We start from the raw sequence: 13,931 nt of genomic DNA, 5'->3' as shown, positions 1-13,931 counted from the left end.
TGTAGAAGATTATGTTACAGTGTCCATAATATTAAAATACTTTTCTCTTGAGCCTACCTGTTCAGAGGATCGGTCATTGCTGCTGTACTTCGAATTTTGTACCGTTCATTTAATCTCCTTAATGCTGCTACATATTCCTTCGCACAAACACACTTTCAATACTTGTATCGTACAATAAATACATCTGATATCGCAGAGAATTAATACGAAACATAAAGTTCCGCCAAGCATCCGCAGCCATCTTACATAATTTTATTGCCGTACATATATACATACACAAATACAACACTACATGATAGCGATTAAATGGGCCGATCCCGGAAGCACTGCAATACCGGGCCAACCCGTGACAGAGGTGGAGCAAGCTCCTAGCACTCCGTCATTTTCCAAAAATCAGTTTAATATTCTGGTCCTGCAATGCAGGACGTATCAGATATTAAGCTGATAAGAACAGATACTACACTTTGATCTTAGCCAAAAGGCCGAGAAGCGATGCCAAACGACGCCCGTCGCGACACAATTAATCTTACAACGACGCCTGTCACAGACGGGACGCGAACTTATCCCGCTGGCCTCAGAAATTAAATTCATTACAAAATATCATAGCAAGACTCTCTGAACAGAACTACTATCGTCTCATGCGCATTCAGAGTGCGCACTTCACCTGCATTCGGATATCAAGTAAAATTAATTACGAAATACAATGAATTATTATGCCACGCGTGCACATTACGTGTGTCTGCCATCTAGCGCCTGCTGTTGGCGTTACCCTCGCTCATAATACGCCAGCATCCCTATTAAACTAGGTCCCGCGCCGTGGTCTAAGACATCCTCCCTAGGATTCCCGTCATGGAATCCGGGCTATTCCGAGTACTCATGGCTTCGGCCAGTGTATGGGACCGGTGCCCACCCAGCATCGTGGTGCACTTGGGGAGCTACGATAGGTGGCGAAATAAAGCCAGCTCTATAACGGCTGGGGGATTCATCGTGCTAACCACACGATACTTCCATTTTGGTTTCATGATCGTCCACCTCTGCTTCGGCATGTTGACGTGAGTTCAGCAGCCGGTTGCTCGGTCATGGTCCTTCATGGTCTGTCGTGCCACGGATTAGTATATAACGACTAGACTATGATCAACACGAACATTTATACCGCTATGATGCATGCTGTAGGCTACTAAATCAACAATAATATTTACAACGCATCCAAGTGCTGATGTAAGAGGCTAGGTCTCCTCGGCTCTTTCTTCTTCATTTCAAATGGGTAACATGACGTCCTCAAACATTCATTTCAAAACGATTCCCAATCTGAACAAAAGCATATTATTAAGTTTCTACCTAACGTTATTAGTACTCTAAACTCAGCGTGTCTGGAAAATACGTATGTACACGTGATCTCCCATGTTCCATATCAACTATTTCTTACATAACGGCAGTACAGGTTCAGATCGTTACCACCAAATTAACAAACGTTCCCACATTACAAGCGCACACATTCATTCACTTCTTCTCAGACATCATATTCATTTCCTGTATAATTACGTACATTAAGTACATGTATACTAAGAATTCTGATTACAGTTACAAATTTTACGATTTAAATGCATTTATGTCATTTTTCTTTTCACAAATTCTCATCAAATTGCTCCTCACAACTGGTAACAAATATTAAATCATTTTTAGTATTTCCAATGACAGTCAATCTATCCTTCCCCATTTCCAGTTTAATACTGTGCACACCACTCTTCTTCTCCTCTTCGTCACCGTCTTCTTCTTCTATTTATCAATTCCGCTATAATGCCACAGTAACGAGCTTGGCGTACCCTGACCAACCACGGAACACCTGACATGATTCTTTCTTGTTCGCAGGGACGAGAAGTCTGTATTTTTTCTCAACGCAGCTATTCTGTTTTAAACAGGGATGTCTATGGCTTCCGAAACTGCATGTCATTAAAAATTCTCACATTAAGAAATTTGTAGCCGATCACTTGGAACGGCAGGGTAACCGAACTTCAGTCGATGCATTTATAATTATCGGCTATCCGGGAGAGTAAAATCACGCAGGCGATTATTATTGCTCTCAAAACTCACGCAATTTCGCCAGCATACGTACGTCGAACCCCTAACTGCCCACCGATACTAAATTCCAACACACGACTCGCATACGTTGTGTTATACTGTATTTCTAATTTTTAAGGCCAAATGCACGACATACTGTCAAGAATGAAAGAAAAACAATAATAGAATTGCCCTGAAATTCCTTATATTGTTGCGAATTCGATCTCAACCTAATTCCAAGAAGCTACCGCATATATGAGTCCTACATGTTCATCTCAGTCAAAGGGCCAGGCCAGGCCAGGCCACTAAGTTAGATCGGATATGATGAACATTTTTTCTACCTCAGCTCAGGCAAAAACCCAAGAAAGTCGCAAATACGACATCACATTCGGATATAATCCGAAAACCCAACAACAATGAATACCTCCATCACACCATATCAGCTAAACGCCCATCAAGGAAATTCAGAGATCAACAGAATTTCATCTTGGACAATAGGCTGAGGAACAGTCCCATATACTACACTTCGATCTTAGCCAAAAGACCGAGAAGAAAAACCGATCACGTGCCGTCGGGATCTATTTAATTCTACAACAGCACCTGCCATATGCGGGTTATTAACAAACTCCGCTCCATTTAGATATACAGTTCGATACACCATCTTCTAAAGGGACTCTCGCTAAAGCTGTACTGCCATATCTTTCGAATAGAGTGCGCATACCATTTGTATTTCAATTAATCACAATACAGATTATAAATTGTAATGACGTGTGTCTAAATTACGTACACCTGCCCTCTAGCGAATGCTGTCGGAGTTATTCTCGCGCAAGTACACTGAACTTGCTACTGCTGCCTACGATAGGCCGATGTTACATTCCTCGCATTAATTCTTAATATAGCGATCGAAAACTATCTAACCGCGGTTGCCGCACCTATAGAAACGGCAATCATATCCTTAAATAATGAACTTTTTGTGATAAAGGAAAAAGAAAAGAAAGAGACAGAGATCAGCTTAATTTCATTCAAGCGGAGCGACAGCACGGAAACTAGCGTCCAGCTCTTGAGACAACTAGTCAAACAACAGATGGTAACTACACAGAATTTACTGCATTGCAACATTCATTGTGTTATTATAGCAGTAGTGTCAGATTTGTAAGCTCCAATACCGTTTGTGGAGCTAGATCGGAGCATGAACTTGCTTGTGTCTGTGGAAACACCGGAGCACGAAACCCGTCTAGTGGAGCGCTCAGCTCCGTTTAGTCCCTGTCTGACATCGCTGTATTATAGTTTCTATGAACCATATTTCCGAAGTGTTGAGCTATGAGCACTTAAGCGCTCGCAATACTTTGCCACTACGCAGCGAATATTCACCGACATTTAAAGCACTCGTTCACACTATTTTTCGCATAGATTTCCCAATTATGCCTGTGACAATCATAGCTTCAGAATTACTGAGCGATTCATTCATCCCAACAACCAACGTTAACCCGTGCCCACAAATATAAATTCATTGTCCAACTTCAACTCCTTTCACAACATCCCCGCCTACACAAGTCACTCACTATAGGAATAATATTAGGCTTCTCTATTCATTTCGCAAATTGCCATAAACTACAATATAATATTACTTCGCATCTCTTTTTATCGTCTCACATAAACCGTTTCAGCTTGCAAAGTTTCTTCAGATTTTAGATTTAACTAATTTAATTTTCAATTGTCTGGAACGGCTGTTAACTTCGTCTGTAGCTTTCCCCACAGCGGAGACGTGACGCTTCATTCCGAGAAAAACTACTATATTACCTACAATAATTGAAATTATGTTGAATATGACCCGCTCTGCTCCAGTCGAACACAATATCACTACATCACAAATCCAAACGGTGGCGAGGTAAGGTACAACGTTTTTAGAATAATGGAATTATTCGTTACTAGATGTTCATTTTAATCAGTCTGTATGGTGGCAATGTGATGTATCTCCGTAGGGAAAAGGCTGCGGATATGAGCACATGTAATCAAATTGTTCCTTCCGCTGTAGTGAATGAGAATATTTGAGATTTATTTGTGGCGAGGTGTAGAAGATTATGTTACAGTGTCCATAATATTAAAATACTTTTCTCTTGAGCCTACCTGTTCAGAGGATCGGTCATTGCTGCTGTACTTCGAATTTTGTACCGTTCATTTAATCTCCTTAATGCTGCTACATATTCCTTCGCACAAACACACTTTCAATACTTGTATCGTACAATAAATACATCTGATATCGCAGAGAATTAATACGAAACATAAAGTTCCGCCAAGCATCCGCAGCCATCTTACATAATTTTATTGCCGTACATATATACATACACAAATACAACACTACATGATAGCGATTAAATGGGCCGATCCCGGAAGCACTGCAATACCGGGCCAACCCGTGACAGAGGTGGAGCAAGCTCCTAGCACTCCGTCATTTTCCAAAAATCAGTTTAATATTCTGGTCCTGCAATGCAGGACGTATCAGATATTAAGCTGATAAGAACAGATACTACACTTTGATCTTAGCCAAAAGGCCGAGAAGCGATGCCAAACGACGCCCGTCGCGACACAATTAATCTTACAACGACGCCTGTCACAGACGGGACGCGAACTTATCCCGCTGGCCTCAGAAATTAAATTCATTACAAAATATCATAGCAAGACTCTCTGAACAGAACTACTATCGTCTCATGCGCATTCAGAGTGCGCACTTCACCTGCATTCGGATATCAAGTAAAATTAATTACGAAATACAATGAATTATTATGCCACGCGTGCACATTACGTGTGTCTGCCATCTAGCGCCTGCTGTTGGCGTTACCCTCGCTCATAATACGCCAGCATCCCTATTAAACTAGGTCCCGCGCCGTGGTCTAAGACATCCTCCCTAGGATTCCCGTCATGGAATCCGGGCTATTCCGAGTACTCATGGCTTCGGCCAGTGTATGGGACCGGTGCCCACCCAGCATCGTGGTGCACTTGGGGAGCTACGATAGGTGGCGAAATAAAGCCAGCTCTATAACGGCTGGGGGATTCATCGTGCTAACCACACGATACTTCCATTTTGGTTTCATGATCGTCCACCTCTGCTTCGGCATGTTGACGTGAGTTCAGCAGCCGGTTGCTCGGTCATGGTCCTTCATGGTCTGTCGTGCCACGGATTAGTATATAACGACTAGACTATGATCAACACGAACATTTATACCGCTATGATGCATGCTGTAGGCTACTAAATCAACAATAATATTTACAACGCATCCAAGTGCTGATGTAAGAGGCTAGGTCTCCTCGGCTCTTTCTTCTTCATTTCAAATGGGTAACATGACGTCCTCAAACATTCATTTCAAAACGATTCCCAATCTGAACAAAAGCATATTATTAAGTTTCTACCTAACGTTATTAGTACTCTAAACTCAGCGTGTCTGGAAAATACGTATGTACACGTGATCTCCCATGTTCCATATCAACTATTTCTTACATAACGGCAGTACAGGTTCAGATCGTTACCACCAAATTAACAAACGTTCCCACATTACAAGCGCACACATTCATTCACTTCTTCTCAGACATCATATTCATTTCCTGTATAATTACGTACATTAAGTACATGTATACTAAGAATTCTGATTACAGTTACAAATTTTACGATTTAAATGCATTTATGTCATTTTTCTTTTCACAAATTCTCATCAAATTGCTCCTCACAACTGGTAACAAATATTAAATCATTTTTAGTATTTCCAATGACAGTCAATCTATCCTTCCCCATTTCCAGTTTAATACTGTGCACACCACTCTTCTTCTCCTCTTCGTCACCGTCTTCTTCTTCTATTTATCAATTCCGCTATAATGCCACAGTAACGAGCTTGGCGTACCCTGACCAACCACGGAACACCTGACATGATTCTTTCTTGTTCGCAGGGACGAGAAGTCTGTATTTTTTCTCAACGCAGCTATTCTGTTTTAAACAGGGATGTCTATGGCTTCCGAAACTGCATGTCATTAAAAATTCTCACATTAAGAAATTTGTAGCCGATCACTTGGAACGGCAGGGTAACCGAACTTCAGTCGATGCATTTATAATTATCGGCTATCCGGGAGAGTAAAATCACGCAGGCGATTATTATTGCTCTCAAAACTCACGCAATTTCGCCAGCATACGTACGTCGAACCCCTAACTGCCCACCGATACTAAATTCCAACACACGACTCGCATACGTTGTGTTATACTGTATTTCTAATTTTTAAGGCCAAATGCACGACATACTGTCAAGAATGAAAGAAAAACAATAATAGAATTGCCCTGAAATTCCTTATATTGTTGCGAATTCGATCTCAACCTAATTCCAAGAAGCTACCGCATATATGAGTCCTACATGTTCATCTCAGTCAAAGGGCCAGGCCAGGCCAGGCCACTAAGTTAGATCGGATATGATGAACATTTTTTCTACCTCAGCTCAGGCAAAAACCCAAGAAAGTCGCAAATACGACATCACATTCGGATATAATCCGAAAACCCAACAACAATGAATACCTCCATCACACCATATCAGCTAAACGCCCATCAAGGAAATTCAGAGATCAACAGAATTTCATCTTGGACAATAGGCTGAGGAACAGTCCCATATACTACACTTCGATCTTAGCCAAAAGACCGAGAAGAAAAACCGATCACGTGCCGTCGGGATCTATTTAATTCTACAACAGCACCTGCCATATGCGGATTATTAACAAACTCCGCTCCATTTAGATATACAGTTCGATACACCATCTTCTAAAGGGACTCTCGCTAAAGCTGTACTGCCATATCTTTCGAATAGAGTGCGCATACCATTTGTATTTCAATTAATCACAATACAGATTATAAATTGTAATGACGTGTGTCTAAATTACGTACACCTGCCCTCTAGCGAATGCTGTCGGAGTTATTCTCGCGCAAGTACACTGAACTTGCTACTGCTGCCTACGATAGGCCGATGTTACATTCCTCGCATTAATTCTTAATATAGCGATCGAAAACTATCTAACCGCGGTTGCCGCACCTATAGAAACGGCAATCATATCCTTAAATAATGAACTTTTTGTGATAAAGGAAAAAGAAAAGAAAGAGACAGAGATCAGCTTAATTTCATTCAAGCGGAGCGACAGCACGGAAACTAGCGTCCAGCTCTTGAGACAACTAGTCAAACAACAGATGGTAACTACACAGAATTTACTGCATTGCAACATTCATTGTGTTATTATAGCAGTAGTGTCAGATTTGTAAGCTCCAATACCGTTTGTGGAGCTAGATCGGAGCATGAACTTGCTTGTGTCTGTGGAAACACCGGAGCACGAAACCCGTCTAGTGGAGCGCTCAGCTCCGTTTAGTCCCTGTCTGACATCGCTGTATTATAGTTTCTATGAACCATATTTCCGAAGTGTTGAGCTATGAGCACTTAAGCGCTCGCAATACTTTGCCACTACGCAGCGAATATTCACCGACATTTAAAGCACTCGTTCACACTATTTTTCGCATAGATTTCCCAATTATGCCTGTGACAATCATAGCTTCAGAATTACTGAGCGATTCATTCATCCCAACAACCAACGTTAACCCGTGCCCACAAATATAAATTCATTGTCCAACTTCAACTCCTTTCACAACATCCCCGCCTACACAAGTCACTCACTATAGGAATAATATTAGGCTTCTCTATTCATTTCGCAAATTGCCATAAACTACAATATAATATTACTTCGCATCTCTTTTTATCGTCTCACATAAACCGTTTCAGCTTGCAAAGTTTCTTCAGATTTTAGATTTAACTAATTTAATTTTCAATTGTCTGGAACGGCTGTTAACTTCGTCTGTAGCTTTCCCCACAGCGGAGACGTGACGCTTCATTCCGAGAAAAACTACTATATTACCTACAATAATTGAAATTATGTTGAATATGACCCGCTCTGCTCCAGTCGAACACAATATCACTACATCACAAATCCAAACGGTGGCGAGGTAAGGTACAACGTTTTTAGAATAATGGAATTATTCGTTACTAGATGTTCATTTTAATCAGTCTGTATGGTGGCAATGTGATGTATCTCCGTAGGGAAAAGGCTGCGGATATGAGCACATGTAATCAAATTGTTCCTTCCGCTGTAGTGAATGAGAATATTTGAGATTTATTTGTGGCGAGGTGTAGAAGATTATGTTACAGTGTCCATAATATTAAAATACTTTTCTCTTGAGCCTACCTGTTCAGAGGATCGGTCATTGCTGCTGTACTTCGAATTTTGTACCGTTCATTTAATCTCCTTAATGCTGCTACATATTCCTTCGCACAAACACACTTTCAATACTTGTATCGTACAATAAATACATCTGATATCGCAGAGAATTAATACGAAACATAAAGTTCCGCCAAGCATCCGCAGCCATCTTACATAATTTTATTGCCGTACATATATACATACACAAATACAACACTACATGATAGCGATTAAATGGGCCGATCCCGGAAGCACTGCAATACCGGGCCAACCCGTGACAGAGGTGGAGCAAGCTCCTAGCACTCCGTCATTTTCCAAAAATCAGTTTAATATTCTGGTCCTGCAATGCAGGACGTATCAGATATTAAGCTGATAAGAACAGATACTACACTTTGATCTTAGCCAAAAGGCCGAGAAGCGATGCCAAACGACGCCCGTCGCGACACAATTAATCTTACAACGACGCCTGTCACAGACGGGACGCGAACTTATCCCGCTGGCCTCAGAAATTAAATTCATTACAAAATATCATAGCAAGACTCTCTGAACAGAACTACTATCGTCTCATGCGCATTCAGAGTGCGCACTTCACCTGCATTCGGATATCAAGTAAAATTAATTACGAAATACAATGAATTATTATGCCACGCGTGCACATTACGTGTGTCTGCCATCTAGCGCCTGCTGTTGGCGTTACCCTCGCTCATAATACGCCAGCATCCCTATTAAACTAGGTCCCGCGCCGTGGTCTAAGACATCCTCCCTAGGATTCCCGTCATGGAATCCGGGCTATTCCGAGTACTCATGGCTTCGGCCAGTGTATGGGACCGGTGCCCACCCAGCATCGTTGTGCACTTGGGGAGCTACGATAGGTGGCGAAATAAAGCCAGCTCTATAACGGCTGGGGGATTCATCGTGCTAACCACACGATACTTCCATTTTGGTTTCATGATCGTCCACCTCTGCTTCGGCATGTTGACGTGAGTTCAGCAGCCGGTTGCTCGGTCATGGTCCTTCATGGTCTGTCGTGCCACGGATTAGTATATAACGACTAGACTATGATCAACACGAACATTTATACCGCTATGATGCATGCTGTAGGCTACTAAATCAACAATAATATTTACAACGCATCCAAGTGCTGATGTAAGAGGCTAGGTCTCCTCGGCTCTTTCTTCTTCATTTCAAATGGGTAACATGACGTCCTCAAACATTCATTTCAAAATGATTCCCAATCTGAACAAAAGCATATTATTAAGTTTCTACCTAACGTTATTAGTACTCTAAACTCAGCGTGTCTGGAAAATACGTATGTACACGTGATCTCCCATGTTCCATATCTTACATAACGGCAGTACAGGTTCAGATCGTTACCACCAAATTAACAAACGTTCCCACATTACAAGCGCACACATTCATTCACTTCTTCTCAGACATCATATTCATTTCCTGTATAATTACGTACATTAAGTACATGTATACTAAGAATTCTGATTACAGTTACAAATTTTACGATTTAAATGCATTTATGTCATTTTTCTTTTCACAAATTCTCATCAAATTGCTCCTCACAACTGGTAACAAATATTAAATCATTTTTAGTATTTCCAATGACAGTCAATCTATCCTTCCCCATTTCCAGTTTAATACTGTGCACACCACTCTTCTTCTCCTCTTCGTCACCGTCTTCTTCTTCTATTTATCAATTCCGCTATAATGCCACAGTAACGAGCTTGGCGTACCCTGACCAACCACGGAACACCTGACATGATTCTTTCTTGTTCGCAGGGACGAGAAGTCTGTATTTTTTCTCAACGCAGCTATTCTGTTTTAAACAGGGATGTCTATGGCTTCCGAAACTGCATGTCATTAAAAATTCTCACATTAAGAAATTTGTAGCCGATCACTTGGAACGGCAGGGTAACCGAACTTCAGTCGATGCATTTATAATTATCGGCTATCCGGGAGAGTAAAATCACGCAGGCGATTATTATTGCTCTCAAAACTCACGCAATTTCGCCAGCATACGTACGTCGAACCCCTAACTGCCCACCGATACTAAATTCCAACACACGACTCGCATACGTTGTGTTATACTGTATTTCTAATTTTTAAGGCCAAATGCACGACATACTGTCAAGAATGAAAGAAAAACAATAATAGAATTGCCCTGAAATTCCTTATATTGTTGCGAATTCGATCTCAACCTAATTCCAAGAAGCTACCGCATATATGAGTCCTACATGTTCATCTCAGTCAAAGGGCCAGGCCAGGCCAGGCCACTAAGTTAGATCGGATATGATGAACATTTTTTCTACCTCAGCTCAGGCAAAAACCCAAGAAAGTCGCAAATACGACATCACATTCGGATATAATCCGAAAACCCAACAACAATGAATACCTCCATCACACCATATCAGCTAAACGCCCATCAAGGAAATTCAGAGATCAACAGAATTTCATCTTGGACAATAGGCTGAGGAACAGTCCCATATACTACACTTCGATCTTAGCCAAAAGACCGAGAAGAAAAACCGATCACGTGCCGTCGGGATCTATTTAATTCTACAACAGCACCTGCCATATGCGGGTTATTAACAAACTCCGCTCCATTTAGATATACAGTTCGATACACCATCTTCTAAAGGGACTCTCGCTAAAGCTGTACTGCCATATCTTTCGAATAGAGTGCGCATACCATTTGTATTTCAATTAATCACAATACAGATTATAAATTGTAATGACGTGTGTCTAAATTACGTACACCTGCCCTCTAGCGAATGCTGTCGGAGTTATTCTCGCGCAAGTACACTGAACTTGCTACTGCTGCCTACGATAGGCCGATGTTACATTCCTCGCATTAATTCTTAATATAGCGATCGAAAACTATCTAACCGCGGTTGCCGCACCTATAGAAACGGCAATCATATCCTTAAATAATGAACTTTTTGTGATAAAGGAAAAAGAAAAGAAAGAGACAGAGATCAGCTTAATTTCATTCAAGCGGAGCGACAGCACGGAAACTAGCGTCCAGCTCTTGAGACAACTAGTCAAACAACAGATGGTAACTACACAGAATTTACTGCATTGCAACATTCATTGTGTTATTATAGCAGTAGTGTCAGATTTGTAAGCTCCAATACCGTTTGTGGAGCTAGATCGGAGCATGAACTTGCTTGTGTCTGTGGAAACACCGGAGCACGAAACCCGTCTAGTGGAGCGCTCAGCTCCGTTTAGTCCCTGTCTGACATCGCTGTATTATAGTTTCTATGAACCATATTTCCGAAGTGTTGAGCTATGAGCACTTAAGCGCTCGCAATACTTTGCCACTACGCAGCGAATATTCACCGACATTTAAAGCACTCGTTCACACTATTTTTCGCATAGATTTCCCAATTATGCCTGTGACAATCATAGCTTCAGAATTACTGAGCGATTCATTCATCCCAACAACCAACGTTAACCCGTGCCCACAAATATAAATTCATTGTCCAACTTCAACTCCTTTCACAACATCCCCGCCTACACAAGTCACTCACTATAGGAATAATATTAGGCTTCTCTATTCATTTCGCAAATTGCCATAAACTACAATATAATATTACTTCGCATCTCTTTTTATCGTCTCACATAAACCGTTTCAGCTTGCAAAGTTTCTTCAGATTTTAGATTTAACTAATTTAATTTTCAATTGTCTGGAACGGCTGTTAACTTCGTCTGTAGCTTTCCCCACAGCGGAGACGTGACGCTTCATTCCGAGAAAAACTACTATATTACCTACAATAATTGAAATTATGTTGAATATGACCCGCTCTGCTCCAGTCGAACACAATATCACTACATCACAAATCCAAACGGTGGCGAGGTAAGGTACAACGTTTTTAGAATAATGGAATTATTCGTTACTAGATGTTCATTTTAATCAGTCTGTATGGTGGCAATGTGATGTATCTCCGTAGGGAAAAGGCTGCGGATATGAGCACATGTAATCAAATTGTTCCTTCCGCTGTAGTGAATGAGAATATTTGAGATTTATTTGTGGCGAGGTGTAGAAGATTATGTTACAGTGTCCATAATATTAAAATACTTTTCTCTTGAGCCTACCTGTTCAGAGGATCGGTCATTGCTGCTGTACTTCGAATTTTGTACCGTTCATTTAATCTCCTTAATGCTGCTACATATTCCTTCGCACAAACACACTTTCAATACTTGTATCGTACAATAAATACATCTGATATCGCAGAGAATTAATACGAAACATAAAGTTCCGCCAAGCATCCGCAGCCATCTTACATAATTTTATTGCCGTACATATATACATACACAAATACAACACTACATGATAGCGATTAAATGGGCCGATCCCGGAAGCACTGCAATACCGGGCCAACCCGTGACAGAGGTGGAGCAAGCTCCTAGCACTCCGTCATTTTCCAAAAATCAGTTTAATATTCTGGTCCTGCAATGCAGGACGTATCAGATATTAAGCTGATAAGAACAGATACTACACTTTGATCTTAGCCAAAAGGCCGAGAAGCGATGCCAAACGACGCCCGTCGCGACACAATTAATCTTACAACGACGCCTGTCACAGACGGGACGCGAACTTATCCCGCTGGCCTCAGAAATTAAATTCATTACAAAATATCATAGCAAGACTCTCTGAACAGAACTACTATCGTCTCATGCGCATTCAGAGTGCGCACTTCACCTGCATTCGGATATCAAGTAAAATTAATTACGAAATACAATGAATTATTATGCCACGCGTGCACATTACGTGTGTCTGCCATCTAGCGCCTGCTGTTGGCGTTACCCTCGCTCATAATACGCCAGCATCCCTATTAAACTAGGTCCCGCGCCGTGGTCTAAGACATCCTCCCTAGGATTCCCGTCATGGAATCCGGGCTATTCCGAGTACTCATGGCTTCGGCCAGTGTATGGGACCGGTGCCCACCCAGCATCGTGGTGCACTTGGGGAGCTACGATAGGTGGCGAAATAAAGCCAGCTCTATAACGGCTGGGGGATTCATCGTGCTAACCACACGATACTTCCATTTTGGTTTCATGATCGTCCACCTCTGCTTCGGCATGTTGACGTGAGTTCAGCAGCCGGTTGCTCGGTCATGGTCCTTCATGGTCTGTCGTGCCACGGATTAGTATATAACGACTAGACTATGATCAACACGAACATTTATACCGCTATGATGCATGCTGTAGGCTACTAAATCAACAATAATATTTACAACGCATCCAAGTGCTGATGTAAGAGGCTAGGTCTCCTCGGCTCTTTCTTCTTCATTTCAAATGGGTAACATGACGTCCTCAAACATTCATTTCAAAACGATTCCCAATCTGAACAAAAGCATATTATTAAGTTTCTACCTAACGTTATTAGTACTCTAAACTCAGCGTGTCTGGAAAATACGTATGTACACGTGATCTCCCATGTTCCATATCAACTATTTCTTACATAACGGCAGTACAGGTTCAGATCGTTACCACCAAATTAACAAACGTTCCCACATTACAAGCGCACACATTCATTCACTTCTTCTCAGACATCATATTCATTTCCTGTATAATTACGTACATTAAGTACA

General features: G+C 41.4%; 4 non-coding genes across 4 annotated transcripts; all 4 read right to left on the bottom strand.

Moving 5' to 3' along the window:
- Positions 1–301: 301 nt before the first annotated feature.
- On the bottom strand, positions 302–494 carry LOC138694007 (U2 spliceosomal RNA). Its single transcript, XR_011330691.1, has one exon. It is a non-coding gene; the product is annotated as a U2 spliceosomal RNA (small nuclear RNA).
- A 3,935-nt stretch (positions 495–4,429) lies between these two features.
- Positions 4,430–4,622, bottom strand: LOC138694006 (U2 spliceosomal RNA). Its single transcript, XR_011330690.1, has one exon. It is a non-coding gene; the product is annotated as a U2 spliceosomal RNA (small nuclear RNA).
- A 3,935-nt stretch (positions 4,623–8,557) lies between these two features.
- On the bottom strand, positions 8,558–8,750 carry LOC138694005 (U2 spliceosomal RNA). The gene has a single exon (XR_011330689.1). It is a non-coding gene; the product is annotated as a U2 spliceosomal RNA (small nuclear RNA).
- Positions 8,751–12,676: 3,926 nt separating this feature from the next.
- On the bottom strand, positions 12,677–12,869 carry LOC138694004 (U2 spliceosomal RNA). The gene has a single exon (XR_011330687.1). It is a non-coding gene; the product is annotated as a U2 spliceosomal RNA (small nuclear RNA).
- Between the last annotated feature and the right edge of the window lie 1,062 nt (positions 12,870–13,931).

Source organism: Periplaneta americana, unplaced genomic scaffold (assembly GCF_040183065.1).
Source record: "Periplaneta americana isolate PAMFEO1 unplaced genomic scaffold, P.americana_PAMFEO1_priV1 scaffold_34, whole genome shotgun sequence".
NCBI classification, from domain to species: domain Eukaryota; kingdom Metazoa; phylum Arthropoda; class Insecta; order Blattodea; family Blattidae; genus Periplaneta; species Periplaneta americana.
Note: the sequence above shows the minus strand (reverse complement) of the source record. Positions and strands in the feature narration are given on the sequence as shown.